Here is a 5,699-nt window from a genome sequence, read left to right on the forward strand (position 1 = left end):
AGTATGGAGGTTCCTTAGAAAACTACAAATAGAACTACCATACCACCCAGCGATCCCACTACTGGGCATATACCCTGAGAAAACCATAATTCAAAAAGAGTCATGTACCACAATGTTCATTGCAGCTCTATTTACAATAGCCAGGACATGGAAGCAACCTAAGTGTCCATCAACAGATGAATGGATAAAGAAGATATGGCACATATATACAATGGAATATTACTCAGGCAGAAAAAGGAACGAAATTGAGTTATTTGTAGTGAGGTGGATGGACCCAGAATCTGTCATAGAGAGTGAAGTAAGTCAGAAAGAGAAAAACAAATACCGTATACTAAAACATATATATATAGCATGTAAAAAAAAAATGATGGTCATGAAGAACCTAGGGGCAAGATGGGAATAAAGATGCAGACCTAAGGAAATGGACTTGAGGACACAGGGAGAGGGAAGGGTAAGCTGGGACAAAGTGAGAGAGTGGTAGTGTATATATGGACATATATACACTACCAAAAGTAAAAAAGATAGCTCGTGGGAAGCAGTCACATAGCACAGGGAGATCACTTCGGTGCTTCGTGATCAGCTAGAAGGGTGGTATAGGGAGGGAGATGCAAGAGGGAAGAGATATGGGGATATATGTATATGGATAACTGATTCACTTTGTTATAAAGCAGAAACTAACACACCATTGTAAAGCAATTATACTCCAATAAAAACGTTAAAAAAAAAAGAACTGTTCCACATGAGGATGTATTTTTTATGTGTTTGTCAGGGGAGGTGAATTCCACATCCTATCCCACTACTTTGATCTTCTCTCTCATCATAGAAGCTCTTAATCAAGGAATATGAACCTATGTTGAGGCCCCTTCACTTTTTCCATAAGAATAACTTGTTTATAGAGCATGACAAAAATTGGGTTTCTTCTGCACAAACTAGAGCTTAAAAATGTCAAAACTAGGTCAGCAGTGGAGAGATTAGGTTTAAGCTACCAAGAGATGCCACATTCCCCTTCCTGAGCTGATTTTTATTTCCTAAGACATAGTTTCCTAAACATGGTTGTTTCCTCTATGAGGCAAAAGATTAAAAAACTGACGAAATACAACTACGTTTACAGTAAACTTATACGTACCTAGCTGGGAAATGCAACATTCTGGCTAATTGAAAATTATGTTAGCGAAGAGTCAGGGTGTCTCTCTGTATATCCACGTATCTCCTGTATTCAGTATATGTCTCTCTGTGTGTACCTGCATGTGTGTATATTTGTACATTTCCTTACACACAAGCATTTGAATTGCTAGCAGCCACAGAATTAGAAAAGAATATACAGTACTAAATAATACACTGGCCATAATTTAATTTATTCAACAAATATACACTGAATACATTTCCATTCATTGAAGTATAATGTCATTGTGACTTTGGCATCTAGGACATCCCAAAGGGTGAGATCATTTCCCCAAAGTCATTGTGTAAGACATAAAATGTCTTGTCCTGCTTTCTAAAAGTTTACAGCCTGGCAGGTATGTGATTTAACTTTGCTATCTCAGGACTTTCAGAATCTTGCAGGGACCGAACTATGACCATGACTATACTGCAGATATGAGGAAGTGTCAAAGCAAAGTTGGAAAAAAATGCCAGTAAAACTTGGTTGTGTTTATTATTTATGTACTATGTAAGTGATCTGTAGGATAGATTTCTTTGTAAGGAGGGAAGGGGTACCTTTAAAATCATGATTTCATCAGTGCCATCTTCCCCTGCTTCAGTCCACCTCTGAAACCTCTACCACATGCTGTAATTTTCCCCAAGAGAAATGTGTTTCCTTCTCTAACCAACCTTTATATTCACATTTGCTCCCTCCCTTTGTTTTGAAAAGTATGATTCATTTCTGAGAATTCCCCTCACACACAAAGTAGACCTTTAGAAGTGAAATGTTAAAACAACTCAAATGTTTCATGAAATGTCATTTCTGTGTGATATCCTTGTAAAGGTAGCAGGATTCCAGAAAGAGGAGTTACAATTAAAATTAGGTCCTTTTGACAAATCTCTCTTGGATCACTTCTTGTGAGAATTAAGAAACTAACATCTGTCCACAGGGAGGCAGTCAGGACTTATCAAGAAGTTCATTTTGAATTTTAAATCCAGTGCTCACAAAGAGTTAAACATAAATTAATTTCCCCAAAATAGGTCACTGAAAGGTCAGTTCATACATTTAGTTGTTTAGTTTCTTTTGGCTTGTACTACGGAATCTTGTTTGGATTGCCCAGAAGATAGAACTGATGCCCCTGAGGTTGGCAGAAGTGATCCCTGGTTTTAAACCAAATGTCTTCTTGCAGACAGTATCTAACTGAGCAGAGCCCTATAGGGCATATTGCAATGCTCTGCCCTCAGACTAGCACACATTACGGCCTTCGTCTGTCCAGACACAAGCAGTACAAATGGGTAAATGGGAAGGAAAGAAAAAAGAAAAGGAGGGCTCTTCATCAGCCACAAAGTAATTAGCAGAATATGTCACAGTCAAAGTGATGCTGTCAATGTGTGAAATATGTGAAGTGATTCACAAAGCTGAATAAAGCAGAAGAGCCTTCCATGACCCTCTCCTGCTCTTTACCCTTCCCTGGGCAGGGGTATGGATGAGCTGAGTGCTCAGAATTAAGATAACCCCTCCTCTAGCTGGGGTTAGACTACCCCTCAAGCAGGAGTCTGTTTGAAGACCCAGAACACTTGGTGCTCCAATATCCACACTGCCTGCCTCCCATCCCATTCCCTATACTCAGCCTTGGGAATATCATGACTAATTTCATTATACCTTTTATTCCTATTGACAACTGACACAATGAGAAGTCCAAGTCACTTCTCATTCCTCCAACTTTTATGCCCAAACAGCCTCTTTCATACTTTTTTCTTGTCCTTACTTCTCACCCTCTCCCTCCCAGTGTCTGAAGCCCCTTTTCTGTGCTCTCTGGAACTCACAGGCAGCCATCAGGAAGATCCCCTTCCTCTCTGAATGCTCCCTCTATCTTCCTACTTGGCTGTTACCTGAGGACACTGCTCTCCCACTCCCAGCCCTCTCAAGTGGTGTCTATTTTCTCCCCACATTCTCAAACCACTGGGCTTAGAGGTAGGGTGGAAGTTCTTATTGCTTCTCTTCACCACATCTGGACCACTGTCCCTCTTTCCTCTTCCGTAAAAACTCTGAGTTCTGAATCACAAAAAATCAGACCATACCACCCATTTTCCCGCATTCTAGGAAGATCTGGTTTCCTGGCTCCCTGTCACTCTCCATCACTATGGTGGCCACAATTCTAGGCGAATTCGGTGTCCACGTAGATGGTCCTTCCAATCCCCCACTTCTCAGTCCCTGTCCTCCACCCTAACTCCAAGAACACACACCAGTTCTTAACTGAAATTCCTCCACGATCCTCTCCAACTACCACCATCCTCTCAGTTTCCCACCTCTGGTACCCCCACTCCAGTGACCCCAGTGAGACCTGCTGATCCTCCCACTTCTCACTTTCCCTCAGCCTCCTCCTGTCTGGCCTCACCTCCTTCACCAGTTTAAATTCCATGTTCAATTGTCATAACCACTCCCTCTTGAGTGAAAATCCCTCCCACTCTCACAGGGACCCGCTCACTTGGCAAAGCCACACCCTGGCTGACTTCCTCTCTCCACTCCTTCACACACAGGCCCAGAGAGAGGAAAGACACAGAATTCTGTTGAATGCTCTCACTCTAAACCCAAGATCACCAGTGAGCTCTCAGCATGCCCCAGGGGACTGGCTAAAGTCCTCAGAAGTGTTGTCTCCCATCTTTCTTCTCCCTGAATCCACAGGGGCTTGATAAATCTTTGTAGAAATGAACTGGCATTAAATAATATCACCAGATTTGAGAATGAAACAAATTTAATTCTGTGAAAGTAAGTTTCATTTAAGAATTGCTTCAATTTTCTAAGGCAGTATACATGTCCTGAGTTGCAAAATGCTCCCAAAGATTCCCCTTAGCACAAATTCTCATAAAAGTAAAAGAGGAGATTGGATGGCAGAGGACATTAACTAACTTCCTTTAAAAGAGATTCTTCAGACTACGGGCTCCTAGTCTTTGGCCCAAAAGAATGTCTATTAGCTGCAGATGGATGTTTTTACTTTCTAAGCCCACCGAAAATTAAAAGTTTTAAATAATGAGATGTTAATGGAGAATTAATAAAATTATCAAAAACTCTAAAAAGGTTTCATGGATATTATTTTGCCTTCACTCAAGAGGTTATGATTTTCCAACGTCAAAAACAATATGGAGGCAGCGGAGTCAAGATGGTGGTGTGGGAAGACACAGAGTTCGCGTCTCCCCACAACTGGGGCACCTGCAGGATGCTGGTGGGGGATCCGGACACCCAAGGAGACGGGATGAACATCCAAGTGAACTAGTAGGATGTAGAGGAAAAGTGGAGGCCAGACAGGACCAGCGCCCCTGAGGTGTGGCTGAAAGGGGGGAGGGGTTCCCACACCTGGAGGGACCCTTGGAGGTACAGATCCAGGGGGAGCGCACCCAGCATTTCCCCTCCCCAATCAGCCAGGGGAGTCTGCCCAGCTCTCTGGCCGGGTCCTACGCCCTCAGAGGTCCCCTCTGGGCCGTGTTGGTCTTGTGGGCATAGGAGGGAGGAGGGCATAGGAGAGAACAAGAGAGTCAAGTGGGAGGGGCCCTCCAGGACCGGAGGAGCAGGAGGAGGAGTAGAGGGCATTTGCCCCCTGCCCCCAACTTGAGCCCAGGAAGCCTGCTGGGTTCCCAGGTGGGTCCCCTGCCCTCTGAGACCAGAGGCAGGAGGCACCCTGGGCCCCTTCTCTTCTCTTGAGCCTAAGCCCCAACCCCCACACCCCCCATGGCCTTTTCCAGCCGTGTGGGTCCGAAGCATAGGCCCCACCCACCACCCAAACCTCACCCCTGCTTAGGCCCCACCCTCCACAGTTAAGGTCTTTTCCACTTTTTTTTTTTTTTTCTCCTCCTCTTGTTTTACTATCATGGTTCTGTTTTACCTTCCGGTTGTTGTTTCATCTATATTTTTATTTTTATTTTTTTTCTAAGATAGCTGTTAGTTTCCTAGTCAAATTTTATTTACTTTTTACTTTGTTATTGTTATCCTTTTTTTTTTTTTGGCTGCCCCATGTAGCTTGTGGGATCTTGGTTCATGAGCCGGGGGTTGTGCAGAAGCTCCTGCGGTGGGAGCTCTGAGTCCCAACCACTGGACTAACAGAGAACCTCAAACCCCAAGGAATATTCATCAGAGTGAGGTCTCCTGGAGGTCCTCATCTCAGCACCAAGACCCAGCTCTACCCAAAAGCCTACAAACTCCAGTGATGGAAGCCTCAGGCCAAACAACCAGTAAGACAGGAACACAATCTCACTCATAAAAAAAGGGGAAAAAAATGAGACGGCAAAAAAATATGTCACAGATGAAGGAGTCAGGTAAAAACCTACAAGAATAAACAAATGAAGAGGAAATAGACAACCTACCTGAAAAAGAATTCAGAGTAATGACAGTAAAGATGATCCAGAATCTCAGAAATAGATTGGAGGCACGGATTGAGAAAATTCAAGAAATGTTTAACAAAGATCTAGAAGAACTAAAGAACAAACAAACAGAGATGAACACAATAACTGAAATGAAAAATACACTAGAAGGAATCAATAACAGAATAACTGAGGCAGAAGAA

The 5,699-nt window shown here is 43.1% G+C and overlaps 1 protein-coding gene across 1 annotated transcript in view; it reads right to left on the reverse strand.

Moving 5' to 3' along the window:
• The window catches only part of TMEM108 (transmembrane protein 108), a 381,281-nt gene that overhangs the window by 339,720 nt on the left and 35,862 nt on the right, over window positions 1-5,699 (reverse strand). The window lies entirely within an intron of this gene.

Source organism: Physeter macrocephalus, chromosome 1 (genome assembly GCF_002837175.3).
Source record: "Physeter macrocephalus isolate SW-GA chromosome 1, ASM283717v5, whole genome shotgun sequence".
In the NCBI taxonomy this organism is placed as follows: Eukaryota; Metazoa; Chordata; class Mammalia; order Artiodactyla; family Physeteridae; genus Physeter; species Physeter macrocephalus.